Here is a 27,902-nt window from a genome sequence, read left to right as displayed (position 1 = left end):
AGTCAGCAAATGTTGGTAAAACTACTCAGCCTATATGCTCTAAATAAGTTAGACATTGTACCTGCACTGAATAAAATAATAAAGGATATTAAACGGTTTATCACTGCTGGATTGTGAGATATGTTTAGTATTTGCCAGCATGAGTTTCATTCATTCCTGCAATTTCATAGAAGCACAGTCTCGATAGTCAGCTTCTTAAAGGGGACAGTGGCTGCGAGTCAGGAAAACTACTTGATGTATTTATGTATTGATGTATTTATTCAGGTCCCGATAGACAGTTGGCAAGTGCTGATTAATATTCTATTCTTTCATGGTGATAAGATGGCAGGGAGGCATTGTTCTGAAAACATTACTATGTTGACAGTTATTCAGAGGTAGCCTTTGATGCAGAAATAGGCCTAAAACACTGCTAGTAGCAAGGGCTGGTAAGGGATGAAGGTGTGAAAAAGCAGGAATGAGTCAAAAGAGGTGTTTTAACTTATTCTATTTTGTAATAGTAAAATATACTACAAAACTGCAATTTTATGAATGAACGAATAAAGCTATGTTATAGGAAAGAGTTATGAGTGAATGAAATGGGAATGCAGTATTATTAGATATAGGGCTCCTGTGAGCAGCTTAGAAAAGAGTTATGAATGACTAAATAGAAAGCGTTTGAGAGTGGGTTAGTAAAGAGACCTATAACACAATATGTCACACCATGTTATCATCCTGGCGGGGTTGGAGAAACTGGAGCCAGATTTCTTCGGAGTCAAACATGACAGATACACACCTCCTGACTTCAGTACATGCTCCAAATCAGTAAGTGTGTCTTAATAGGTGCTCATCTCACCAGGGAATATATGCCCTCTTGAATATTAAGGGAAACAGTGAGGACTGCAGATGCTGGAGATCAGAGCTGAAAATGTGTTGCTGGAGAAGCACAGCAGGTCAGGCAGCATCCAAGGAGCAGGAGAATCGACATTTCGGGCATGAGCCCTTCAGGATTCCTGAAGAAGGGCTCATGCCCGAAATGTCTATTCTCCTGCTCCTTGGATGCTGCCTGACCTGCTGCGCTTTTCCAGCAACACATTTTCAGCTCTTGAATATTAAGACAAGTAACACCCACAAAGCATCCAAATGTTCACTACTCAGTGTGACTGGATTGGTGTCTGAGCAGATGGCATGACTGACTGAATCCCTTCCCGCACTCGGGGCAGGTGAACGGTCTCTCCCCAGTGTGGATAGGCTGGTGTCTCCGCAGGGAAGACCAATCAATGAACCCCTTCCCACACACTGAGCAGGTGAACGGCCCCTCCCCGGTGTGGACCCATTGGTGACTCTGCAGGTTAGAGGACTGAATGAATGCCTTCTCACAGATGGAACACGTGAACGGTCTCTCCCCAGTGTGGACCCGCTGGTGTCTCCGCAGAGAAGACGAATCAATGAAGCCCTCCCCCGCATATGGAGCAGGTGAATGGTCACTCCCTGGTGTGGACCCACCGGTGTCGCCGCAGGGTGGATGAATCGCTGAAGTGCTTACCGCACACAGAGCAGGTGAACGGCCTCTCCCCGGTGTGGACCCGCTGGTGGTTCATCAAGGCAGAGGACCGTGTGAATACCTGCCCGCACACTGAGCAGGAGAAAGGCCTCTCCCCGGTGTGGACTCGCTGGTGGGTCAGCAAGGCAGAAGACTGGGTGAACGCCTTCCCGCGCATGGAGCAGGTGAACAGCCTCTCCCCAGTGTGAATCCGCCGGTGGGTCACCAGGGTGGATAACTGAACAAACGCCTTCCCGCAGACAGAGCAGGTGTACGGCCTCTCCCCGGTGTGGACCCGCTGGTGACTCTGGAGGTTGGAAGACTGGTTGAACGCCTTCCCACACACAGAGCAGGCTTCTCCCTAGAGTGGACCCGCTGGTGACTATGCAGGGTGCATAACTGAACGAACGCCTTCCCACACAAATTGCATGTGAAAGGCCTCTCCCCCGTATGGACCCGCTGGTGGGTCACTAGGGCGGATGAATGGGTAAACCCCTTCCCACACACAGAGCAGGTGAACGGCCTCTCCCCAGTGTGACGGCGGCGATGGCTTTCAAGCAAGCATGGGAATTTGAATTCCTTCCCGCAGTCTCCACATTTCCACGGTTTCTCCATCACGTGGGAATCCCCACCGCCTTCTAGTGTTGACAATCAGTTGAAGGACCATTCACAAATGTAAGGTGTTCTATGTCTTGCTGCTGCGAACGGGATGTTGCTATTGCAGACTTTGTACCCGCTTAAAGCTCTTCCCACAGTCAGTTCACTGGTACACGCTCACTGAGGCCTGTGTACTTCAGCCTCACTGAAGTTTGAAACATTTCAAAGCAGACAGGACAGAAGAGAAATAAAATTTCCAGTGAGATTCAAAAGACTGATAACATTCCTATGCCAGTGAATCAATTGTCTCGATCAGATCTTGTTTTGAGATTTATGGCTGCAATTCCATCCATTCTCATATCCTGTAAAATAGAGAATACAGAAGACATCACTATTTACAAAGGATAGAAATTCCAAACAGACAATTCTGGTTCCTGTGGAACATTCTTTCTTCTCAATGCCACAGTGTCCCTCCATTCTCACTTGGTATTATTGCCCCATGCTCCACATTCTCCTAAAAATGCTGAAAAATGTTGACTGATGGATCTATGCTCACCTCTTCCTGCCCTGGACATAGGTTGTCACAGATTGAACCAGGAGTGAGCCATTCAGCTTCTGGGGTTTGCTCTGCTGTTCCATAAAATCATATCTGTGCTGCTTTGGCCGTCACTCCATTTCCTGCTGTTCTCCATAACCTTTCATATCCCTGTCATTTAAAATTCTCTTCAATTAAGTCTTGAATACATTCCATGAGCCAGTCTCCATTACCTTCTGTGGGGGAACATTCCATAAACTAACAAGAAAAGAATAAATTCCTCATTTCTCCCTGAAATGGGAGACCACTTCCAGGCAGGTGGAAACTAGCTAGTTTAGAATCATGTTCAGCATGGACTGGATGGAATAAAGAGTCAGAAACTGAGCAGTTTAACCCCAGAATAGAAAGGTGGGTGAGAAAAGAAAGTGCCGTACTCACAGATAGTGAACAGAGAAAGGAAGTTGCAGTCTGAGGTGAAGCTCAATCTTCATTCAGGGAGAGAGGAGCAGCATCAGCTTCAGAAGCTCATTGTCAAACTTCCGCATTCAGTCAATACGGCGGTTCTGATTGGCCTGCGGACCAGTCTCCTTCCGGTCATCCAGGGATTCCAATTGGCTCACGGTTTACCTGTGTGATGTCATAACGCGTGGTCAATACAAGAGAACCATCTTGGAACACGGGATCGTCATCGGCCGGCTCCCTCCGGACGTCCCGCCCCGTATGAGGACGTCACAACGCGGAAGTAGTGCGATCAGTTTCAGACTGAGACCTCCCCAACTCTGGGCAATATCTGGGAGCAAAGCAATATCTCCCCCTTTCTATTCCTCATTCTGGGAGGGAGAGAGAAGAGGGAAGGCACTGTACACTTGTACCAACTGGCGGCGGATAGTGTGAATGCAAGCGAAGAGGTTTCAGATTCGCCCTCTCTTAAGGCTTTCTGATCCTCATGGCATTTATCAGAACTGGAACGTGAAAAGGGTCAGAGATTTGTCTAGTGTTATTGAGTTGTTAAACATTCAACGTGCTCTTCGTGGTTTTCTCACATTCGATTATAATTAATTGTTGTAATTATGTGTTGTAGCTATGTCATATACTTCCAATTATGCTGTTATGAAGGGGACGGTAAGTGAGCATTGGACAGAGTCATAGAGATGTCCAGCGTGGGAACAGACCCCTCAGTCTAACTCGTTCATGCTGACCAGTTAATCTGGATAAATCTAGTCCCATTTACCAACACTTGGCCCATATCCCTGTGAGCCTTTCTTAATTCATTCACCCACCCATCCAGATGCCTTTTAAATATTGTAATTGTGCAAGCCTCCACCACTTTCTCTGCAGATCATTCCATTTGTACAAAGAGAGTCCATTCATCAGTCTAACAATGGCAGGGAAGAAGCTCTTTCTGAATCTGTTGGTGCATGTGTTTCCAGATTCTGTATCTTCTGAAGTTGTGAGAGAGCATTAGGGGGTTGGCAGCATTTCTGCGGCAAAGAGAAGTGTAGGTGGAGACCATGGATGGTAGGTTGACTTCCATGATGGTCTGCGATGCGCATAAAACCTTCTGGGTATCTTATCATTCTGGACAAAGCAGTAGCCGGACTAGGTTGTTACGCATCCAGATAGAACACTTTCTATAGTGCATCTGTAAAAGTTAGTGAGGGTCATTATTGACACACTGAATTGCATAAGCCTCCTGAGGAAGAAGTGTTGTTGTGCTATCCTGACTGAGATTGCCCCTTCATTTTTCCAGATGGTGAGAACAACCCACCGTGCAGTTTGCATTGCTGACAGAAAGCAGTTTGTGTTCAGCAGCAGCTTAGTCATTCACGCACTAGGTGCTGTGAGATTAAAAGTACGGACAGCCATGAGGAACCAGAGGTATTTCCAACCAACATTCAAACTGATCAATCTAAACCTTGAAGTCTCAAACGAAATCTAAAAGTTCACTTCGCCAAAAGCTAATGGAGGCATCCTCATAAAATTACCAGATATACTTGGAATCCTGAGAAGAATTCAAGTGAATCCTAGAAAGGATTGTCTTGGACTATTCCCAGTAAGTGAATGAACTATCAAGATTCATATAAAGATTTGTGGGAACTATGGCAGGGAAGGAAAGAAAACTAGATTTACAATTTAATGCCATACATACTATTCTGCAAAGTTACTCCTGTTGATTAGGTTTTCACATTTTTAAACAAAAAAAAAGTTGTTCTTCCAGTTAATGACTGGGTTTTCAAACTTCTCTTCAAAATGAATAATTTTTCTCTTCAAACTGAATGATTGTAACAAAACTGCATCTCATTGTTGAATTTTGAATCTGTAGGATGTGCTTGGTAACGTTTGAATGAACAATATTTCAAAGTGAATTTTATCATGTTAAGTACCAAGACGTTCTGGAGAGGAAAGACTTGTCCTTGTGTGTTTTGCAACACTTAATCAAGGTCAGTTCAATAGAAGAAGCAGACAGGTTGATGCTCGAGTTGACAGCTCGGGCAAAACAGCTGAAATAATGCAGGCAGTAGCACAGCAATTAGGGTTCGAAAGTTAGCCAAAAATATAAAAACAGGTTGGAAAGTTTCTTCAGCTTTCTTTAAAAAAAGTTAACAAAATAAGTGTTGGTTCTATAGAAAATGAGTCTGGAGATTCAATAACGGAGTATAAAGAGATGGTAGATGAATTGAAAAGAGCTTGAATCTGTCTTCACTAGAGAGGATACAAGTAACACCCTGGAACTAGCTGTAAATCAGGAATTGAAAAGGAGGGAGGAACTGAAGAAAATTACAATTACCAGGGAAACTGACTAAACTGTTGGAACTATAAGTTGACAAGTTCCGGGTACCTGAAGGATTTCATCCAAGACTCTTAAAGAAACACTAACCAGTGAAATAGTTAAAACATTGGTTTTAATTTTCCAAACGCCATTAGTTTCAGGGAAGGTTTCTTTAAATTGGTAAACTCTTTTTTTCTTCGAGGAGGGAGACAGAGAATGGGAAACTGCAGACCATTTACCTTAACATATGTCATAGGGAAAATGTCGAAAGGTATAATTAAAGATGTTATGACAAGGCACTTGTATAAGTTCAAGGTAATCAGGCAGCGTGAATGTATTTTTGTCAATGGGAAATAATGTTGTAGTAATGTTTTGAAGAACTGCCTCTTCCCAATGCGACTGAGCTGATGAATCTCCAGTGCTGACAGGGAATGGTATCCCTTCCCCCAATCCCCACATTCCCACGACTTCTCCGCAGTTCTGGTGTCCTTTTGGCTCTCTGTTTCTGATGAACAAGTGAAACTGTGATCACACTCAGGAAACGTGTACAGTCACTCCCTCCTGCGAATAGTGTAATAGTTCTTCAGTCTGTGTAACTGGTTAAAGCTCCTTCCCACAGTCAGCTCACTGGGGGACACTGTCTGTCTGTCTGTCTTTCTCTCTCTCTCTCTCAACAAGGGGAAAAGATGTACAAAAGTTGAGCAGCGAGACAAAATGCAAAAGCAATAAAACAATTGTGGCTGTACCCTTTTTTTCCCTTTTGGCACTTGGACATTTAAATGTATAAATAACACCATCTCCAAAAAACGTATTACGCATGCCTGCCAGTGTCAGCAAAACACTGGGCATTGTCATCGCTGTCTGGAAAAAACGGCGCGCGACCTTCTCTTGATGGACCAATAGGACGCCCAGGAGGACCAGAAAGAGACTGGTCTTCCTGCCAATCAGAGCCATCCCATTGACTGAATGCGGAAATTGGACCATGAGGTGCTGAAGCTGCTGTTCTTCCTCTCTCTCTCTGCATGAAGATTGAGCTTTAACCAGACTGCAAATTCTTTCCTCTGTCCAATATCTGTGAGTGCGGTACTCTCTTTTTGCACCCGCTTTTCCATTTCTTTTTCGTTCTGGGGTTCAATTGTTGACTTGCAACAACTGAAAGGAAAGGGAGTGAATCCGGGAGGGGACAGACTCTGGAAACGTTGGTCCAGGTCTGTGTCGTAATGGGCAAAATAGACAGGCAGCAGGCTGCAAGACCACAGCAAGCCAGGCAACATCAGGAGGTGGAGGAGTCGATATCTTGGTGTAACCTTTGTTCAGGACTGGAATTGGGTACAGGGAGTGATACAGAGAAAAGGGGTGCTTGGGACACGATGGTGAAGTGGGGATAGGTGAAGACAGGTGGAGGGTGCGACCTGATTGGTCAATGGGAGGAAGGAATCTGGTTGGTGGCAGAGAGGAGTGCAAAGGAGGGGTCGAGGCTGAGAAAGTAATCGGGAGATGGGAAGTGAAGTTATTTGAAATTGGGGAACTCTGTGTTGAGTCCTCTGGGCTGTAGGCTGCCCAGGTGGAAGATGGGGTGTTGTTCCTCCAAGTTGTGGTTTAGTTTGTTGTGGCAATGGAGGAGGCCAAAGATGTTCATGTCAGAAAGGGAGTGGGAAGGGGAATTAAAATGGGTGGTGACGGGGAGGTCTGGTCAGCCTCTGCGGACCCGGCTGCAATGCTCGGTGAACCATTCCCAAGTTTACGCTCGGTCTCCCCGATGTAGAGAATACCACAATTTGCAAATGGATACCGTAATGTGAAGTTATAGCCTTTGTTGTGAAAAAAAAGCAGAGAGGAGGTGTATTGTTTAAACGTTAATGTATTGGGTTGTGGAGAAAAGGAGAACTGCAGATGCCGGAGATTCGAGTCAAAATGTGGCACTGGGAAAACACAGTAGGTCAGGCAGCATCCAAGGAGCAGGGGAGTCGATGTTTCGGACCCGACCCCTTCATCGTGAATGCTGTATGGATGTACAAAGGGGCCTCAGCGTCCTTCGACACCAGTCAATGCCAGTTGTCAGACAGGCGCAGCAAGCAATCAGCATGGCAATTGGTATTTTGCCAAGAGGAATTCTGTTGTAAAGTGCAGATGCTTTCCTCCAGTTAGGTGGTCGTTGAATATATCCAAGGCTGCATTCATCTGATTTTTGAACATCAAATAAGTGAACGCAAGAAAATGATTTTACAGAGTTACATTTAGAGTCATACATCACAGAAACAGACCCTTCAGTCCAACTAGTCCGTGCTGACTATATTCACAAACGAAACTAGTCCCACCTGCCTGCGTTTGGCCCATGCCCCTCCCAACCTTTCCTATTCATGTATTTATTCAAATGTCTTTTCAATGTTATTACTGTACCTGCACCCACCACTTCTTCTGGACATTCATTACACACACAAACCACTGTATGCCAAAAAAAGTTACCCATCATGCCTTTTTAAAGTCTTTCTCCTCACCCCTTCAAATTTGCTGCCTAATCTTGAAACCCCCACCCGAGGGAAAGGATACACGGCGGTCACCTCATCTATGTCCCTCATGATTTTATAAACTTCGGTAAGGTCACCTCTTAGCCTCCTATGCTCCAGTGAAAATGTCCCAGCCTATCCACGTAGATGTTGGCAGATTCATATCCAGTTATGATCTGTTGAATGCTGGTGCAGGCTTGAAAGACCAAATAGCTTACTCCTGATTCCAGTTCTCACACTGTGTCCAGGACAGCAAGAGACCATAGGACATAGGAGCAGAAATTAGGCCATTCAGCCCATCGGGTCTGCTCCGCCATTTAATAATGGCTGATGGGTTTCTCAACCCCATTCTCTCACTTTGTCCCCGTAACCCTCTATCCCCTGAATATTCAAAGTCTCCATCTCAGTCCTAAATATCCACAATGACAGGCCTCCACAGCCTTCTGTGGTAGTGAATTCCATAGATTCACCACTCACCACCATACCACTTGAAGGCTGTACCCACTGGTTCTAGTCTCTCCAACCAATGGAAACATCTTCCCAATGTCCACTCTATTCAGGCCGTTCAGGATTCAGTATTGTTTATGTTTCAATTAGAACCCCCCTCCCCCCAAGTGTGGGCCTGTTAACCAGCATGAACCAGACCCTGCAGGTTGTGGTACAGCAGGGATTAGGTTGAGCAAACTGAGAATGGAGGGAGATTATGTGGGATGGAGATTTTCAAATTCTAGGGAATGAGAGAGGAAAAAAGAGTTCACTATAAATTAGAATTGATTGGATGGGCTGAAGAGCCAAGGAGTGGCAGATGAAAATGCGTGGTTTGCATTTTGGTCAAGCAATGCAGGCAGGACTGACACACTTCAGAGGGGTGTTGTAGAACAAAGAGACCTTGGAGTGCAGGTTCATAGTTCGTTGAAGGTGGAGTCGCTGTAGACAGGATAGTGAAGAAAGCATTTGGTATGCTTTCCTTTATTGGTCAGAGCATTGAGTATAGGAGTTGGGAGGTCACGTTGCAGCTGTACAGGCCATGTTTGGAAGACTGCATTTGTTTCTGGTCTCCCTGTTATTGGAAAGATATTGTGTAACTTTGAAAGGGGTGAGAAAATATTGACAAGGCTGTTGCCAGAGTTGGAGGGTTTAAACTACAGGGAGAGCCTGAATACACTGGGGATATTTTCCCTGGAGCATCGGAGGCTGAGGGGTGACCATGTTGACATTCATACGCGGCATGGCTAGGGTGAATACCCAAGTCTTTACCCCAGGGTAGGGGAGTCCAAAACTAGAGGGACATATGTTTGAGGTGAGAGGGGAATTTTAAAATTCTTCTGATTGCGTACATGAATAGAAAGGATTTAGAGGGATATGGACCACATGCAGGCAAATTGGACTAGATTAATTTAGGATACCTGTTTGGCACAGACAAGTTGGACCGAAGGGTCTGTTTCCGTGCTGTATGACTTTAATCGTCTTCTGTGAAAGCAGAAATCTGATGGTGAAGACTGGAGTTTCAGGATGTTTTGCCCTTACTGGGAGCAGAGATGTTTGACTGAAGTGTGTTGGTGTTAATGTCTTGATGTTCCATTTTGCTCCCACCTTCCTGGGGACGTTAACCATTTCGTATCTGGTTGTTCATCAAGAAGCTGCATTGCACCCTGAATTGACAATTTTTTTTTGCTGAGTGAGGCAATACTTCCTTCGAGTTACGCTGTACCAAGGATCCAGTTACAAAGGGACAGCTTGGTGGTGACAAACAGTAAAGAAGGTGAGGTGGGATGGGTGGAGAGTGTGTGTGCTTTGAACTGTTTAAAAAGCAGTTCATTTTTCTATGTTTTTTTGCCAGGGGGCTTCTGAAGCTGTAACAAAGCTGGGTCACAATAAAGGTTACCCGAACTTACTGCCGGGCTCAGATTCTCATTGAAAGCTTTGAGCTCCAAGAGTTTTAATTTTTAAAGCTGCTCATTTCTTTCAGCCTGCTGCACTAAGTTTCCAATGTCGCATATCAAATGGAGCAGTGAATGAGAAGCTAGTATCTTGAGAAATTGGGAATTTTTCAGACGTGCAGAGTAAGTCATTTCATTGGCATTGTAAAGTATAATAGCAGCACCGGGAGGTGTGGGCTGTGTTCATGAGATACGATATGGAGGGGCTGGTATTGGAGTGGGGTGGATAGAGTTAAATATCTCACAACACCAGGTTATAGTCCAACAGGTTTATTTGGAAGCACTCGCTTTTGGAGTGCTGCTCCTTCATCGGGTAGCTGTGGAGCAGGGTAATAAGACAGAGATTTTATAGCAAAAGATCACAGTGTCATGCAACTGATAGGATATATTGAACAAGCCTAGATTGCTGTTACCTCTTTCATCTTTTAGAATGGGTTGCAGGTTTTGGTTCATTAATATAAATCTTTTAAATCACATTCTCGAGATGACTTAAGGTTTTATAAAAAATAGGTGACATCTCAGTTCAGACAATGCTTTAAAGGTGTGAGGTTCGAGTCTATCAGTATCCCAATCTTGAATCAGACTGGTCCTATTTCCAAAGTAGGAATTTATAAAATATTACATGGATTGACTGCCTGCAGTTTGCGTGGTAACAGTTGTTATTTTGTGATCCATTCCAAGTGAAAATTATCCTCTGCGCAGACATGGGTGAACAGTCTGTTTTTGTGCATTGTGCGGGATCAGGCTAGCAGCTTTTAAATCCTTATGTTCAGCAGCAGAAGCAAACTGTAGATCAACAATCGTATTCTGAGAGTGGTACTTCCAGCCCTGGTTAATCCCATTGGGTCAACAGAGAGAGAGAGGGAGAGGATGTCACATCTAAAGTTCATACAGAATAGTTGTTTCGGTTGTTCAGCCAGTTGAGTTGGTTCTGCACTCAGATGAGACTGGATATTGCTTTTTAATGGATCATAATTGAAACAACAATGGAACACCTTAAATTCAAGGAATTTTGATGGGCAAATCGAACCTTGAAGAGATAATGTTCTTCCATTAATAACGTTGGGTGACCCAAATTAGACATTTTTAGTGATAGCTCCACAATCATATTCCTGCTGGATTTTTTTTCTGGGCAAACAATTTCAGATGAGAGAAATTCTGTATCCTGGGAAGGCAGTGAAATAAAAAACGGTTGTTTAAAGCATTTTAACTGTGGACCCACGAGCTCTTGTCCATTAAATCTCTTTATTTGCAGAAATAGCCCTTGAAAATGTTCACGTCCCTTTAAAATGCAGATTGCCCCCTTTAGATATGACGCCGTTCCGTTAGATGTCGGAATATCTGTCTAAATTGAGCCGTGAGCTTTCCCAATGTAGACAGGGCTCCTGGAAACGTGGCAGTGTCGCCCCTGCAGCTGCAGAGCGAGACAGGAGAGTTTGTTTTTGTGAATGAGCAGTTGTAGCGCGAGGTGGCTGTTGCTTGGTGACGGAGAGGCTCCCCCGGCCCCGCCCATCCCCCCGTGCAGACGTCACGCGGAGGCGGTTGGGAGGAGAAGTCGCTCGAGCGGGTAAGCGGCGGGAGGGCGGCCGTTAGGAAAATGGCGCCGTGCGGCCCGGGGCAGACACCCGTCACTGGGCACCGCCGCCTTCCTGGCGCAGCTGCTGTGTCACGGCCACACCGGCCGGCTGTCCAGCAGACAGGAGCCGGTGAGCATTCTGGAGGCGGATGGGGTTAAGGGCCTCCTTGGGAACTCGTCGGCCGCCTGGGTGGTGGAGTTCTACTGGTCGTGGGGCGGCCCCTGTGTCAACTATGGGGCCACCTGGAAGGTACTGGGCCCGGGAGGTGAAAGGTGAGGCAGGTTGGGGGGGGGACGGAGGGGAAGGAATGTGGGGCCTGTCCGTCATAGTGACATTTTACACTCACTTTCCATCAGCTTTTACTGGGGCTTGTGCTGTTTACCCTCACTGTTTGTGGGAGGGGAAGGAATGTCCGTCCCGTCCCGTCCCGACACTCTCGTTCCATCTGCTTTTACTGGGGCTTGTGATTTTTACCCTCACTCTTTTAATCCTTGTGCTGTTTATCCTCTCTTTTTCAAAATCCCTGCGCTGTTTACTCCTTGCTATTACCTGTGCAATTCCCCAGCATGTATATGTTCCTCAGTCATTGAAGGGGTAGGATCCTGTTGAGAATGGTTAGTAAAGCATGTGGTGTACTAAGCCTTGTTAACAAGGACATACGCTAGTTTGTAATTTGTCAAGGTATGCTTCTCATAGAGTTGTACAGACCCTTTGGTCCAACCTGTCCATGCTGACCAGATATCCAAAATTAGTGTTGACAGTATAGTGCTGGATAAACACAGCAGCTCAGGCAGCATCCAAGGAGCAGGAGAATCGATGTTTCGGGCATAAGCCCTTCATCATAATGAAGTGCTTATGCCCGAAACGTCAATTCTCCTGCTCCTCAGGTGCTGCCTGACCTGCTGTGCTTTTACAGCACTACACTCTCTCTCCTCTGATCTCCAGCATCTGCAGTCCTCACTTTCTCCTAGTTGATTTCAACATTACTGCGAAGTCTCTTCCATGGATGCCTCCCTGGAAGAGGTTCTACTCCTCTGTCTATAAAGATCTGAGAGTCCCTCTCTCACTGTAACCCCCCCCCCCCCCCCCAAGTCCTCTCCTCTGCCCAGAATTTCTTCAGCCATGTCCTCAAACAATTTGACTACCACAGCCATATCTCCTTTCTCATTGCTTAGCTATGGAACCATCTGATCCCACATGGACTTCAGACCAACCCAATTTGGACCTGAACAGGATACCCCAGTACACACTACAAATCCAAAACCTTCACCAACGATTCTCTTTTTGGATCCTCCACTGCACACTATCAGCCATCTACTTTACCTGCAGTCAGTCCTGCCCAAGCTCAGAGCCTCACTTTTCCCAGAACTGCAACCCAGATTCTACATCCTCAGAAAAGATTCCTGTTGAAGGGCTTATGCCCAAAATGTCAATTCTCCTGCTCCTCTGATGCTGCCTGACCTGCTGTGCTTTTCCAACACTCTCAACTCTGATCTCCAGCATCTGCAGTCCTCACTTTCTCCGAGATATCCTAAATTAATCTAGTCCCATTTGCCAGCACTTGGCTCATATCCCTCTAAACTCTTCCTATTCATATACCCATCCAGATACCTTTTTAAATGTTGTAATTGAACCAGCCTCTACAACTTCCTCCGGCAGCTCCTTCCATACACGCACCACACTCTGCATGGAAACGTTGCCCCTTAGGTACCTTTTATATCTTTCCGCTCTCAACCTAAACCTATGCCCTCTAGTTCTGAACTTTACCGCTACACTGGGGAAAACACAAAGAGATTGAGCAGCCAGACAAAATGCCAAAACAATAAAATGTCAAGCCATGTGGGAAAGAAAAATTGTGGCTCTACCCTTTTTTCTCCTCTTGGTATTTGGACACTTAATATCTGTCAGGAACACTAGTATCACCACAAGAGCATATTGCAGGGCGCGTGTTCAGTGGTGTCACCAAAATATTTGGCATGTTCCTTGCTGTCGGCAGAAAAGGCGCAAGATCTTCTTTTGATGGACCGATAAGGAACACTGGAGAACCTGAAGGTGACTTGTCCTCTTGCCAATTAGAGCTCCCCTACTGTCTGAAAGCAGAAGCTGGACCATGACCTTCTGAAGCTGCTGCTGCTCCACTCTCTCAGAATGAAGATTGAGCTTCAGCCCAGACTGCACCTTCCTTCCTCTGTCTAACATCTGTGAGTACAACACTCTTGTCTCACCCCTTTTTCTATTTATTTTTCATTCTGGGGTTTAATTGTTGAGATGCAGCAACTGAAAGGAGAGGGAACAAATCCAGGGAGGGGGCAGACTCGGGAAATGTTGGTCCAGGTCTGTGTCTCAATTGGCAAAATAGACCGGCAGGAGGCTGGGAGAATGCAGCAAGCCAGGTAGCATCAGGAAGTGGAGAAGTTGACGTTTCGGGTGTAACCCTTGTTCCAGACTGGGGATGGGTGTAGGGGAGGATGCAGAACAAGGGTGTGCTGGGGACAGGGTGGTGAAGTGGAGATAGCTGGAGAGAGGTAGAGGGTACAACCTGGTTGATAAGTGGGTGGAAGGAATCTGGTTGGTGGTAAGGAAGAGTGGAATGGGAAGGACTGGGAAGGGAGTCGGTGATGGAAAGGGAGGTTATTTGAAATTGGAAAACGTGGTGTTGAGGCCTCCGGGCTGTTGGCTGCCCAGGCGGAAGATGAGGTGTTCCTTTAATTTACAGTTTGGTTCGTTGTGGAAATGCAGGAGGCCTAAAGTGATTATGTCGGGAAGGGGAATTAAAATGGGTGGTGACTGGGAGGTCCATTCGGACTCTGCGGCTTCAGCTGTGGACCATTCCCCAAGTTTACGTTTGGTCTCCCCGATGTCGAGAAGACCACATTTGGCAAACACATGGCAAATACAGTACCGCAATTTGAAGTTATTGCCTTTGCTGTGAAAAAAAAACAGAAAGGAGGTGCATTGTTTAAATGGTGATATATTGGGATGTGGAGAAGATGAGGTCTGCAGATACTGGAGATCAGAGTTGAAAAGTGTGGTGCTGGAAAAGCACAGCAGGTTAGGCAGAATCCGAGGAGTAGGACAATCCACGTTTTGGGCATGAGCCCTTCATCAGGAATGATGTATGGATGTACAAAGGGGGTTCAGTGTCAAGCGAACGCCAGTTGTCAGACAGGTGCAGCAAGCAATGAGCAAAGCAAGTGGTACATTAGCAAGAGGAACTGAGTTCAGAATTGGGGATGTCTTCCTGCAGTGAGGGGCTCATTGAATATATTCAAGGCTAGGTTCACTTGATCTTTGAACAACAAAGAAGTGGATGTTTATGGGGGGAAAGCAGAAAATGGTTTTAAGATCAGTACAGAACAGTTAGTCATACAACACAGAAACAGACCCTTCAGTCCAACTACTCCATGCTGACTATGTACTGAAACTAAACTAGTCTCACCTAGATTGGCCCATATCCCTCAGAACCTTTCCTATTCATGTACTTATCCAAATGCCTTTTAAACATTGTAACTGTACCTGCATCCACCACTTCCTCTGGACATTCATTCCACACAAACCACTCTGTTTAAAAAAAAAAAAAATCATGCCCCTCATGACTTTTTAAACCTTTGTCCTCTCTCCTTCAAAATTGCTCTCTAATCTTGAAACCCCCACCCAGGGAAAGGGCCCCTGCCTTTCATCTCATCTATCCCCTTCATGATTTTGTAAACCTCTATAAGGTCACTTCTCAATCTCCTGTGGTCCAGTGAAAACGAGTGTGGTGCTGGAAAAATACAGCTGGTCAGGCAACATCCGAGCAGCAGGAAAATCTACGTTTTGGGCATAAGCTCTGATGAAGGACATATGCCTGAACCGTCGATTTTCCTGCTTTTCAGATGCTGCCTGACCTGTAACTTTCTAGCACCGCACTCTGGACTCTGATCTCCAGCATCTGCAGCCCTCACTTACTTCCAGTGAAAACGTCTCAGCCTATCCACCGAAATGGAAGTAGATTCATATCCAGTTATGATATGTTCAATGCTGGTCCAAGCTCGAAAGACCAAATGGCCTACTCCTGCTCCCAATTCTGACACTGTGTCCAGGACATCAACAGACCACAAGACATAGGAGCAGAAATAATGCTATTCTGCCCATCAGCTCTGCTCCATCATTTTATCATGGCTGATGAGTTTTGTCAAACCCATTCTTCCACTTTCTCCCTGTAACGCTCAATCCCCTTGATACTCAAGAACCGATCTGTCTCCGTCTTAAATTTTCTCAGTGACTTGTCCTCCACAGCCTTCTGTGGCAATGAATTCCATAGATTCACTGCTCCCTGGCTGATGAAGTTTCTCCTTGCCTCTATTCTGAAAGGTTTTCCCTTTACTCGAAGGCTGTGCCATCGAGTCCTAGTCTCTCCTAACAGGGGAAACATCTTCCCAATGTCCACTTTGGCCAGGCTGTTCAGTATTCTGTATGTTTCAGTTAGATCCCCCTGAGTGTGGACCTGTTCATCGGAATGATCCAGACCCTTCAGGATGAGGTTCAGCAAAGTAAAAATGGAGGGAGAGTGTGTGGGATGGAGATTTTCAGCTTCTCAGGAATAAGAGAGGAAAGAGAGTTCATTATGAATTATAATTTATCAGATAGGCCAATGGGCCGAGGAATGGTAGATGGAGTTTAATTTAGAGAAATGTGAGGTGTTGCATTTTGGAAAGGCAAATTGGGACAGGACTTATACACTAAATGGTCAGGTCCTGGGGAGTGTTCCTGAACCAAGAGACAGGGAGTGTAGGTTCCTTTCCTTGAAAGTGGAGTCACAAGTAGGGATGGTAGTGAAGAAAGTGTTTGGTATGCTTTCCTTTATTGGTCATTGGATTGAGTATAGGAGTTGGGAGGTTATGTTGAGGCAGTACAGGAGATCTGGAATACTGTATACAGTTCTGGTCTCTCCACTATAGGAAAGATGTTGTGAAACTTTGAAAGGGTTTTGAAAAGAGTTACAAGGCTGTTGCCAGAGTTGGTGAGTTTGAGCTACAGGGAGAGGCTGAGTAGGCCAGCAATGTTTTCCCTGGAGTATTCAAGGCTGAGGTGACCTTAGAAGTTTCTAAGGGGCATGGATAGGGTGAATAGGGTTTGTTCCCAGGGTAGGGGAGTCCAGAACAAGAGTGGCATAGGTTTAAGGTGGGTGAGGAAAGGGACCTGAGAGGCATTTTTTTCATGCAGAGGGTGGTGTATGTATGGAACAAACTAACAGAGGAAGTGGAGGAGGCTGGTACAATTACAACATTTTAAAAGGCATCTGGCTGAGTACATGAATAGGAAGGGTTTAGAGGGATGTGGCCTAAATGCTAGCAAATGAGACGAGATTAATTAGGATATCTGGTCGGTACGGACGGGTTGGACGGAAGGGTCTGTTTCCATGCTATATGATTCTAATCGTCTTCGGTGAAAGCAGAAATGTGGTTATGAAGAATGGACTTTTTTGCCCTTAGTGGGAGCAGAAGAAGTTACAGTAAAATCTTTCAATTGTGAGACTGCAACTGAGTACACCCGGGATTTTGGTGGGAGATGGGAATTCATTGCACTGTGGAATGCAGCCCTACCCTATCCACACATTTCTGCTGGTGGATGAGACCAGGTCTCAAGATTAGGGGGAGTAGATTTAGGACAGACATTAAGAGGAACCACTATTCCCAGAGAGTCATGAATCTATGGAATTCTTTGCCTGTGGAAGCAGTAGAGGCAGCTTCATTAAGTATATTGAAGACACGGTTGGATGGGTTTTGCATGGTCAGGGACTTAAGGGTAGTTGGTACAATGCAGGGAGGAGGAGCTGAGATGATGGATAAATCAGCCATGATCTTAATAAATGGCGGAGCGGACTGGGCGAGCCAAATGGCCTACTCTTGCTTCTATTACTATGAAACTATAACCCTGCATTTCCCATGGTTCACCATGGCATGTTGGAACCGGCGGTCAATGAGTTGAGCATCCCTGAATACTTCTAAGTGCCCGTCACGTTCCTCCTCATCTGAACAGATCCTGTGTATGCGTAGGGCTTGTCCATAAGGGGATGGCTGTTTTGGGTGGAAGCTGGAGAAGTGTAGCATCGTGAGGTTATGTGTGGGTTTGAGGTGTGTGTGGTGCTGTGTTGCTGCCCATCCTTGATGGAGATGCAGGTGTCCAAGAATGAGACAGATAGTAGAGAATAGTCCAAAATGAGTTTGATGGTGGGATGGAACATGTTGATATCACTGTATAGCTTTTTCCGTGACTCCTCTCCATGCGTCCAGAAGAAGAAAGTGTCGTCAATGTACCTGGTGTATAGTGTTGGTTGGAGGTCCTGCGTAGAGAAGTCGTCTTGTTCGAACCTGTGCGTAAAAATGTTGGCATATTGGGGTGCAAATTTGGTCCCATGGCTGTTCCATGTGTCTGAAGAACTGGTTGTCAAAGGTGAAGATGTTGTGATCGAGGATAAAGTGGATGAGTTGTAGGACGGTGGTCAGAGATTGGCATTGAGTAATGAGGCTGTTGCCGTGATGCCGACATTATGAGAGTACTGGTCCATGGGTGCTGAGTTTCTGTAAGAAATCTGTAGTGTCGTGACAAAAGCTAGGGGTTCCCTGAATGATGGGTTTCAATGCCTTCGACATTGTGTGAGAACCTCTCCAGCTGAGTCGTATTGCCAGGGATGTGCAAGTTAGGATGGATTAGCCATGGGAAATACGGAGTAAGGGGGTAGGTATGGGTGGGATGCAATATAGAGGGCCAGAATGGAATAGATGGGCCGAATGACCTGCTTCCACGTTGTCAGGATTCTATGACGCCCCCAACAAAGGAGAATTTTATCTGCATCTATCCTGTCAAGCCCCTTTCAGAATTCTACTGGTTTGAATAAGATCACTTCTGGTTCATAGAGGTATACAGCACGGTCCAACCCCTTCATACCGACCAGGATTCCCAAATTAAACTAGTCCCATTTGCCTGCATTTGCCCATATCCCTCTCAACCTTTCTCTTCATGTACCCATCTAAATGTTGTTTAAATGTTGTAGCTGTACCTGCATCTACCACATCCTCAGCAAGTTCATTCCACATGCAAACAACACTCAGTCAAAACGTTGCCCTTCAGGTTCCTTTTAAATCTCTCTCCCTCTCTCATTAGAACAATATGAGCCCCCACCCCACCGTTTTGAGCACCCCGATGCTAAGGAACAGCCCTTTGCTATAATCCTTACCTCCACTCCTCAGATTTTATAAATCTCAATGAGGTCACCCCTCAACCTCCTGTGCTCCACCCTCTCCTTATAACTCAAACCCTCCAGTCCTGGTGACGTTCTGGTAAATCTTTACCAAACCCCCTCTAATAGAGTTCTTCCTATTACAGGGTCACCAGAACTGTACTCAGTACTCTAAAATGGCCTCACCAACATTCTGTATAACCTCAACATGATGTCTCAACTCAGAAACTCAACAGCATGAACAATGAAGGCATTTGTGCTAAATGCCTTCTTAACCACCCTACCTACCAGTGATGCAACTTTCAAAGAATTGTGTACCTGAACTCCTACTCCCCCATGTCTCTCTGTTTTACAACATGACCCAAAACCCTACCATTAACTGTACAAGTCCTGCCTGCCCTTGTTTTAGCAAAACACAATCCCTCGCTTTTATTCATAGCACACACACACACACACACACACCCTAACACTCCACCACACACACTTTACCAAGCATGCGCACATGCTTACATGCACTCTCCACACAAACCCACATGCACACAATCAGACTCTCTCATGCATGCATGGACACACACACTTAACTCTATGAGATTACTTTGTATTGGCAGAGTTATATTTGCAGATTCATTCAATTTGGCTCAAACAGCACACAATTTGCAGGCAGTCAATCCATGTAACATTTTATAAATTCCTATTTTGGAAAAAGAACCAGTCTGATTCAAGATTGGGATACTGACAGACTCGAACATCACACTTTTCATGCATTGTTTGAGCTGAGATGCCACCCTTTTTTTTAAAATAAAACCTTAAGTCATCTCGAGAACGTGACTTAAAAGAGAAGCGAGTCAAACAGTCGGCAGGCAGGGACAAGGTAGGACTAATAAGTTAAACTGCATTTATTTCAATTCAAGGGGCCTAACAGGGAACGCAGATGAACTCAGGGCATGGTTAGGAACATGGGACTGGAATATCATAGCAATTACAGAAACGTGGCTCAGGGATGGGCAGGACCAGCAGCTTCATGTTCCAGGGTACAAGTGCTACAGGAAGAATAGAAAGGGAGGCAAGAGAGGAGGGGGTGGGGTGGCATTTTTGATAAGGGATAGCATTACAGCTGTGCTGAGGGAGGATATTACCGGAAATACATCTAGGGAAGTTATTTGGGTGGAACTGAGAAATAAGAAAGGGATGATAACCTTATTGGGATTGTATCATAGACCCCCTAATAGTCAGAGGGAAATTGAGAAACAAACTTGTAAGGAGATTTCTGCTATCTGGAAGAAAAATAGGGTGGTAATGATAGGGGATTTTAACTTTCCAAACATAGACTGGGACTGCCATAGTGTTAAATGTTTAGATGGAGAGGAATTTGTCAAGTGTGTACAAGACAATTTTCTGATTCGGTATGCGGATGTACCAACTAGAGAAGGTGCAAACCTTAACTTACTCTTGGGAAATAAGGCATGGCAGGTGACTGGGGTGTCAGTGGGGGAGCACTTTGGAGCCAGCGACCATAATTCTATTAGATTTAAAATAATGATGGAAAAGGATTGACCAGATTGTAAATTGGAGAAAGGCCAATTGTGACGGTATTCGGCAAGAACTTTTGAAAGCTGATTGGGGACAGATGTTCGCAGGTAAAGGGACGGCTGGAAAATGGGAAGCCTTCAGAAATGAGATAATGAGAATCCAGAGAGAGTATATTCCTGTTAGGGTAAAAGGAAAGGCTGGTAGGTATAAGGAATGCTGGATGACGAAAGAAATTGAGGGTTTGGTTAAGAAAAAGGAAGCATATGTTATGTATAGTGAATCCTTAGAGTATAAAAGAAGTAGAAGTATACTTAAGAGGGAAATCAGGAGGGCAAAAAGTGGACATGAGATAGCTTTGGCAAGTAAAATTAAGGAGAATCCAAAGAGTTTTTACATATATATATATTAAGGACAAAAGGGTAACTAGGGAGAGAATAGGGCCCCTCAAAGATCAGCATGGCGGTCTTTGTGTGGAGCCGCAGAAAATGGGGGAGATACTAAATTAGTATTTTGCATCAGTATTTACTGTGGAAAAGGATATGGAAGATATAGATTGTAGGGAAATAGATGGTGACATCTTGCAAAATGTCCATATTAGAGGAGGAAATGCTGCATGTCTTGAAACCACCTAAAAGTGGATAAATTCCCAGGACCTGATCAGGTGTACCCTAGAACTCTGAGAAGCTAGAGAAGTGATTGTTGGGCCTCTTGCTGAGATATTTGTATCATTGATCGTCAACAGGTGAGGTGCCGGAAGACTGGAGGTTGGGTAACGTGTTGCCACTGTTTAAGAAGGGTGGTAAGGACAAGCCAGCAAACTAGAGACCAGTGAGCCGAAGTTGTTGGAGGGAATCCTGAGGGACAGTATGTACATGTATTTGGAAAGGCATCGACTGATTAGGGATAGTCAGATTGAGTTTTTTGAGGAAGTAACAAAGAGGATTGATGAGGGAAGAGTGGTAGATGTGATGTATATGGACTTCAGTAAGGCGTTCGACAAGGTTGCCCATGGGAGACTGATTAGCAAGGTTAGATCTCACGGAATACAGGTAGAACTAGCCATTTGGATACAGAACTGGCTCCAAAGGTAGAAGACGGAGGGTGGTGGTGGAGGATTGTTTTTCAGGCTGGAGGCCTGTGACCAGTGGAGTGTCACAAGGATCAGTGCTGGGTCCTCTACTTTTTGTCATTTACCTAAATGATTTTGGATGTAAGCATAAGAGGAACAGTTAGTAAGTTTGCAGATGACACCAAAGTTGGAGGGGTAGTGAACAGCGAAGAGAGTTACCTCAGATTACAACAGGATCTTGACCACATGGGCCAATGGGCTGAGAAGTGGCAGATGTAGTTTAATTCAGATAAAAGTGAGGTGCTGCATTTTGGGAAAGCAAATCTTAGCAGGATTTTTTCACTTCATGGTAAGGATCAATGAGGCAAAATGAGGACTGCAGATGCTGGAAACCAGAGTTTCGATCAGAGTGGTGCTGGAAAAGCACAGCAAGTCAGGCTGCATCCGAGGTGCAGGAAAATTGATGTTTCAGACAAAAGCCCTTCGTCAGGAATAAAGCTCTATTCCTGATGAAGGGATTTTGCCCGAAATGTTGATTTACCTGTTCCTCGGATGCTACCTGACCTGCTGTGCTTTTCCAGTGCCACTCTGATTTAAACACTTAATGGTAAGGTCCTAGGGAGTGTTGTTAAACAAAGAGACCTCGGAGTGCAGGTTCATAGCTCCTTGAAAGTGGAGTTGCAGGTAGATAGGATAGTGAAGAGGGTGTTTGGTATGCTTTCTTTTATTGGTCAGAGTATTCAGTACAGGAGTTGGGGGGTCATGTTGTGGCTGTACAGGACATTGGTAGGGCATTTAAGAGGCATTTGGATGGGTATATGAATAGGAAGGGTTTGGTGGGATATGGGCCAGGTGCTGGCAAGTGGGACCAGATTGGGTTAGGATATCTGGTTGGCATGGACAAGTTGGACCGAAGGGTCTGTTTTCATGCTGTACATCTCTGTGACTCTGTGTTCTGGGATTTACATATTAATGAACTGAAACCTGCAACCCGTTCTAAAAGAGGAAAGACTGAATAGCAACCTAGGGTTGTTCAATATATCCTATCAGTTGCATGACACTGATTTTTTTTCTATAAAATCTCAGTCTTATGATCATGCACCACAACTCCCCGATGAAGGAGCAGCGCTCCAAAAGCTAGTGCTTCCAAATAAACCTGTTGGACTGTAACCTGGTGTTGTGTGATTTTTAACTTTACCCACCGCAGTCCAATACCGGCACCTCCACCACAATTCTAGTGAACACAGCCCACACCTCCTGGTGCTGCCAGGAAACATTACAATGCTGATGAAGCGAAGCACTCTGCACTCCTGAAAAACTTACAATTTCAAACAAAACTAGATACTCATTCACTGCTCCTGCTGATACATGACATTGGAAATTCAGTGCAGGAGGCTGAAAGAAAGGATCAGCTTTAAAACAAAACCTCTTGGAGTTCAAAGCTTTCAATGAGAGTCTGAGCCCGGCGATAAGTTCAGGTCACCTTCAATGCGACCCAACTTTGTTACAGCTTCAGATCTCCTCAACAAAAAGACACATAAAAGATAGCTCAAGGTCAAAGCTCACACACTCCCCACTCCACTTTCTTTCCTATTGGTCACCACCGAGTTGTCCCTTTGTAATTGCATCCTTGGTACAGCCGTAACCCGGAGGAGGTATTGCCTCACCCAGCAATTTCATCCCATACACTGCATCCAAGTCAGTTTCTCCCCACACATTTGCCCGGCTGGGGCAGTGTTGAGTCAACCATATTGCTGTGGGTCGGCAGGGCACAGGCATGGGTAAAGCTCTTACTGCACTCTGGGCAGCTGAAGGCCTCTCCCTGGCATGGACCCACTGGTGCCTCAGCAGAATGAATAACTTGTATAGGCCTTCCTGCACTCTGTGCAGAGGAACAGCCTTTCCCGCAGTTGCCACACTTCCATGGTTTCTTCATGGGGCAGGATTCCTCAGGTTTCTCCATGGCCAAAGCTTCAGCTACAAGTGAGTGACTGTATAGCAACTTCATGCCGTGAATTCCTCTTTCCAGGCTGTTTCAGGTTCCAAACTCCAAGGTCATGTTGCGGCTGTATAGGACATTGGTTAGGCCATTGTTGGTATATTGCGTGCAATTCTGGTCTCCTTCCTATCGGGAAGATGTTGTGAAACTTGAAAGGGTTCAGAAAAGATTTACAAGCATGTTGCCAAAGTTGGAGGATTTGAGCTATGGGAGAGGCTGAACAGGTTGGGGCTGTTTTCCCTGCAGCGTCAGAGATTGAGGGGTGACCTTACAGAGGTTTACAAAATTATGAGGGGCATGGATAGGGTAAATAGACTAAGTCTTTTCCCTGGGGTCGGGGAGTCCAGAACTAGAGGGCATATGTTTAGGGTGAGAGGGGAAAGATATAAAAGAGACCTAAGGGGCAACTTTTTCACACAGAGGGTGGTACGTGTATGAAATGAACTGCCAGAGAATGCGGTGGAGGCTGATATAATTGTAACATTTAAAAGGCATTTGGATGAATAGGAAGGGTTTGGAGGGATATGGGCTGGGTGCTGGTAGGTGGGACTCTATTGTGTTGAGATATCTGGACGGGTTGGACTGAAGGGTCTGTTTCCATGCTGTACATCTCTATGACTCTTATGATAATTGGTCAACGAGTTAAGTCATAAAGGTTAGGTCATCTTTATCTTGAGATACAAAGGACTTGCAGCTTGCAGAGTGTGGTTAGTACTTTCTCATTGGTCTACTTCTGCATTCTAGTGGTTTTAGTAGTTAGTTGTTTATACAGCTATAGACACAAGCAGCAGCTCATCACGTAGCAATGCAGAAGCCATCTTGTGCAGCTCCTTCAGCCATTTTATCCTACCTTCCAGAGGCCCCATATCCTCTCTCACTCCCTCCATTCTCACTTTGTTGAACCTAATCCCTGCTGTACCTCATCCTGAAGTGTCTGGTTCTTACTGATTAACAGGTGTCACAAAGCTAGTACCTTTTTTTCCTAAAAGATGTTCCTTGGCTCAAGGAGACTGTGTCTTTGACTTTTTTTCCCAGAGGGGTAATAAACTGGGTCAATCTCCGAGCAGTCTGGTTTGGTACAGAGATGAAAAGGATTTTAAGAGGCCTTTTGTTTATGTAAACTGATGAGATTTCAGGCCAACGTGGTCATTTTAGAAGTGACCTGTATAAAAAAAGGGACGTAGTCAGCTCTCGAACTGGTTGGAAGTTCAGGGAGCTGTGTGGAAACTCTGTCTCTCTTTTCTGCCTCTCAACTTCAATCTGTAAGTATGTGTTCTATTTATACTGGTTTTCAAATTGAGTTTGCTTATTGGGACTGTTGTATATATTCGAACAGCATAATTAAGTCTAGTTGGATAGGCTAAGTTCTGTAGGGGTTCTTTATTCTGATCTTTGTGTTTTAATTGTGTAATTTTGTGAATAATTGTTGTCTGTTTTAAAATCTAGTAATCAACCAAGCTAACTTACTCCAGGTAATTTTTACTGTACACTTACTGAAACAAATTGCAAAGTTATAGTGTGGGGCTGCCTGCTTAAGAATGTTTTGCATGGTCTGGTTTAGTCCATAACACAGGCCCCCACACAGGGGAGATCTAATTGAAACATACCGAACACTGAACGGCCTGGGCAGAGTGGATGTTGGGAAGATGTTTCCACTGACAGAAGAGGCTAGAAACCGAGGCCACAGCCTTTGAGTAAAGGGAAGACCTTTTAGAACCGAGATAAGGAGGAACCTTTCAACCAGAGAGTGGCGAATCTATTGAATTCATTGCCACAGAAGGCTGTGCAGGCCAGGTCGCTGAGGATATTTAAGACTGAGATAGATAGGCTCTTGAGTATCAAGGGGATCGAGAGTTACGGGGAGAAAGCGGGAGAATGGGATTGAGAAACTTATCCGCCACGATTGAATGGTATGAAGATACCTGATGGGCTGAATAGCCTAATTTTGTGCTCCAATGTTTTATGGTCTCTTGCTGTCCTTAGACTCGTGAGGGTGAGAATTGGGAGCAGGAGTAGGCCATTTGGTCTTTCCGGCCTGCACCAGCATTGAACAGATCATAACTGGATATGAATATACCTACATCGAGGTGGATATGCTGGGACACTTTTCACTGCAGCACAAGAGGTTGAGAGGTGACCTTAGTTTATAAAGTCAAGAAGGGATATTGATGTGCATGGCAGATGCTGTTTCCTTCGGGTGGGGGTTTCAAGATTAGGGAGTACATTTTTAAGGTGAGAGGAGAAAGATTAAAAAAAAAAGACATGAAGAGCACCTTTTTCTTTTGGTTTAAGTGTGGAATCACTTTCAATGTCCTGAGGAAATGGTGGATGCAGGAACTGTCAACATTTAAGACATTTGGATAAGTACATTAATAGGAAAGGTTTGGAGGGATATAGGTCAAACTAGATGGGACTAGTTTAGTTTGTGAATATAGTCAGCATGGACTAGTTGGACTGAAGGGTCTGTTTCTGTGCTGTATTACTTTGTAACTATTCTGTACTGGTCTTAAAAACATTTTTTTAAATTTCCCCATCACCATCCACTTTGTTCAAAAATCAGATGAATTCAGCCTTGAATATATTCAATGACCCTTCACAACTGCAGGAAGACATCCTCACTTCTGAACTCAATTCCTCTTGCTAATATATCACTTGCCTTGCTGATTGCTTGTTTCACCTGTCTGACAATTGGCATTGACTAGTGTAGAAGGACGCTGAGCTGAAAATGTGTTGCTGGAAAAGCGCAGCAGGTCAGGTAGCATCCTAGGAACAGGAGTATCGCTGTTTCGGGCATGAGCCCTTCTTCAGGAATGAGGAGAGTGTGCCAAGCAGGCTAAGATAAAAGGTAGGGAGGAGGGACTTGGAGGAGGGGCATTGGAAATGCGATAGGTGGAAGGAGGTTAAGGTGAGGGTGATAGGCCGGGGTGGGGGTGGAGAGGTCAGGAAGAAGATTGCAGGTTAGGAAGGTGGTGCGGAGTTCGAGGGTTGGGACTGAGACAAGGTGGAGGGAGGGGAAATGAGGAAACTGGAGAAATCTGAATTCATCCCTTGTGGTTGGAGGGTTCCTAGGTGGAAGATGAGGCGCTCTTCCTCCAGCTGTCGTGTTGCAATGGTTTGGCGATGGAGGAGTCCAAGGACCTGCATGTCCCTGGTGGAGTGGGAGGGGGAGTTGAAGTGTTGAGTCACAGGGTGGTTGGGTTGGTTGGTCCGGGTGTCCCAGAGGTGTTCTCTGAAACGTTCCGTAAGTTGGCGGCCTGTAGAAGGCCCTTTGTACATCCACACATCATTCCTGATGAAGGGCTCATGTTGGAAATGTTGACTCTCCTGTTCCTCGGATACTGTCTGACCTGCTGTGCTTTTCCAGCGCCACACTTTGACTCTTAACCTCTAGCATCTGCAGTCCTCACTTCCTTCACATCCCAATGTGTCACTTTTAACAATGCAACTCCTTTCTGCTTTTTATTCCACAGTAAAGGCTATATTACCACATTGTGGTAATGCAATTGCCATGTGTTTGCCAACTGAGAACAGATCTGGACCAACATTTCCGTAGTCCGTCCCCTCCCTGGATTCACTCCCTTTCCTTTCACTTGCTGTAAGTCAACAATTGAAGCCCAGAATGCAAAACCAGAAACGGAAAAAAGAGTGCTGTACCTCACAGATGTTGGACAGAGGAATGAAGTTGCAGTCTGGGGTGAAGCTCAACCATCATTCAGGGAGAGATTAGCAGCTTCCAAAGCTCATTGTCCAACTTCCGCATTCAGAGAATGGGGAGCTCTGAATGGCAGGAGGTCCAGTCTCTTTCCGATTCTCCAGGGCTCTCTATTGGACCATCAAAAGAAGGTCACAAACCGTTTGTGCGTAAATCTAGGAGAATGCGCAGATTTTTGCTGACACCGAAGAGCATAAGCAGTCCTTTGCTGACTCTGTGACTCTTGTTCTACATAGTTGGAACCTATATCACAAGACTAGGAATATGCCATTCACCCATTACAGCCTGTATTCAACTGTGGCCTAACTGCGCATATTTCAATGCAGGTTCAGAAAGGTGTCTGCAGCTTTTTAATAAAATTGAAGATGCTTTAATGATGTTTCTGAATATATAATTTTAGCTATTCTTCATTTTAAAGATCAGCCATTTCTCATACACCCCCATCTCTCATATAGACTCATCCACATCCATTCTCTCTCTTTTCTGAGAAAGTCTTGATACAGCAATTAAAGAAGTCTTGAGGCACAAGAAATATCAGGTGCTGGGGGGAAAAAGGGAAAGAGAATGGCTGGGGGTCGAGAGAGAGAAAATGGACAGGGGTTGGGGGGACAGGGAGAGAATGGACAGCGGGCAGCGACACCACAAATCCCACCTTTCCCAGGACTACAGCAGTCACTTCTCAATATACATGTGGTCATGGCAGCAGAATCATATAATCCCTGCAGGCTATTTGGCCCATTTAATTCACACCAAACTTCCAAACAGCTTCCCACCAGACCAACTCACCTACCATATAGCTCTGCAGCTTCCCCTGGCTTATTACCCTAAACTGCAGATTGTTGGACTGTGGGTAGAAACCGCAGCACCCAGAGGTAAACCATGCACAAAGTCCACACAGACAGTCCTCAGAGGCTGGAATCAAACC

The 27,902-nt window shown here is 45.3% G+C and overlaps 1 long non-coding RNA gene and 1 pseudogene across 7 annotated transcripts; one reads left to right on the top strand and one right to left on the bottom strand.

Annotated features, from left to right (window-relative positions):
• Window positions 1-1,009: 1,009 nt before the first annotated feature.
• LOC148143850 (uncharacterized) lies at window positions 1,010-3,194 on the bottom strand (annotated as a pseudogene). Its single transcript, XR_015751339.1, has 2 exons — window positions 3,090-3,194; window positions 1,010-2,478 (listed from the first exon to the last, which is right to left on the bottom strand). The product of XR_015751339.1 is annotated as an uncharacterized LOC148143850 (transcript).
• Window positions 3,195-3,390: 196 nt separating this feature from the next.
• LOC148143849 (uncharacterized) lies at window positions 3,391-27,351 on the top strand. 6 transcript variants are annotated; one of them, XR_015751332.1, is made up of 4 exons: window positions 3,391-3,629; window positions 4,402-4,529; window positions 13,442-13,646; window positions 26,736-27,351. It is a non-coding gene; the product is annotated as an uncharacterized LOC148143849 (long non-coding RNA). The 6 variants fall into 6 exon arrangements; XR_015751335.1 differs by lacking the exons at window positions 3,391-3,629; window positions 4,402-4,529 and adding exons at window positions 5,556-6,495; window positions 9,566-9,690; XR_015751337.1 differs by lacking the exons at window positions 3,391-3,629; window positions 4,402-4,529 and adding exons at window positions 5,557-6,495; window positions 9,898-9,991.
• Window positions 27,352-27,902: the final 551 nt, after the last annotated feature.

The sequence above is a fragment of the Chiloscyllium plagiosum genome, unplaced genomic scaffold (assembly GCF_037043375.1).
Source record: "Chiloscyllium plagiosum isolate Xiang-an unplaced genomic scaffold, Cpla_swu_hap1 HiC_scaffold_27, whole genome shotgun sequence".
Lineage (NCBI taxonomy): Eukaryota > Metazoa > Chordata > Chondrichthyes > Orectolobiformes > Hemiscylliidae > Chiloscyllium > Chiloscyllium plagiosum.
The sequence above is the reverse complement of the archived record's forward strand: the minus strand, read 5'-3'. Positions and strand labels throughout refer to the sequence as shown.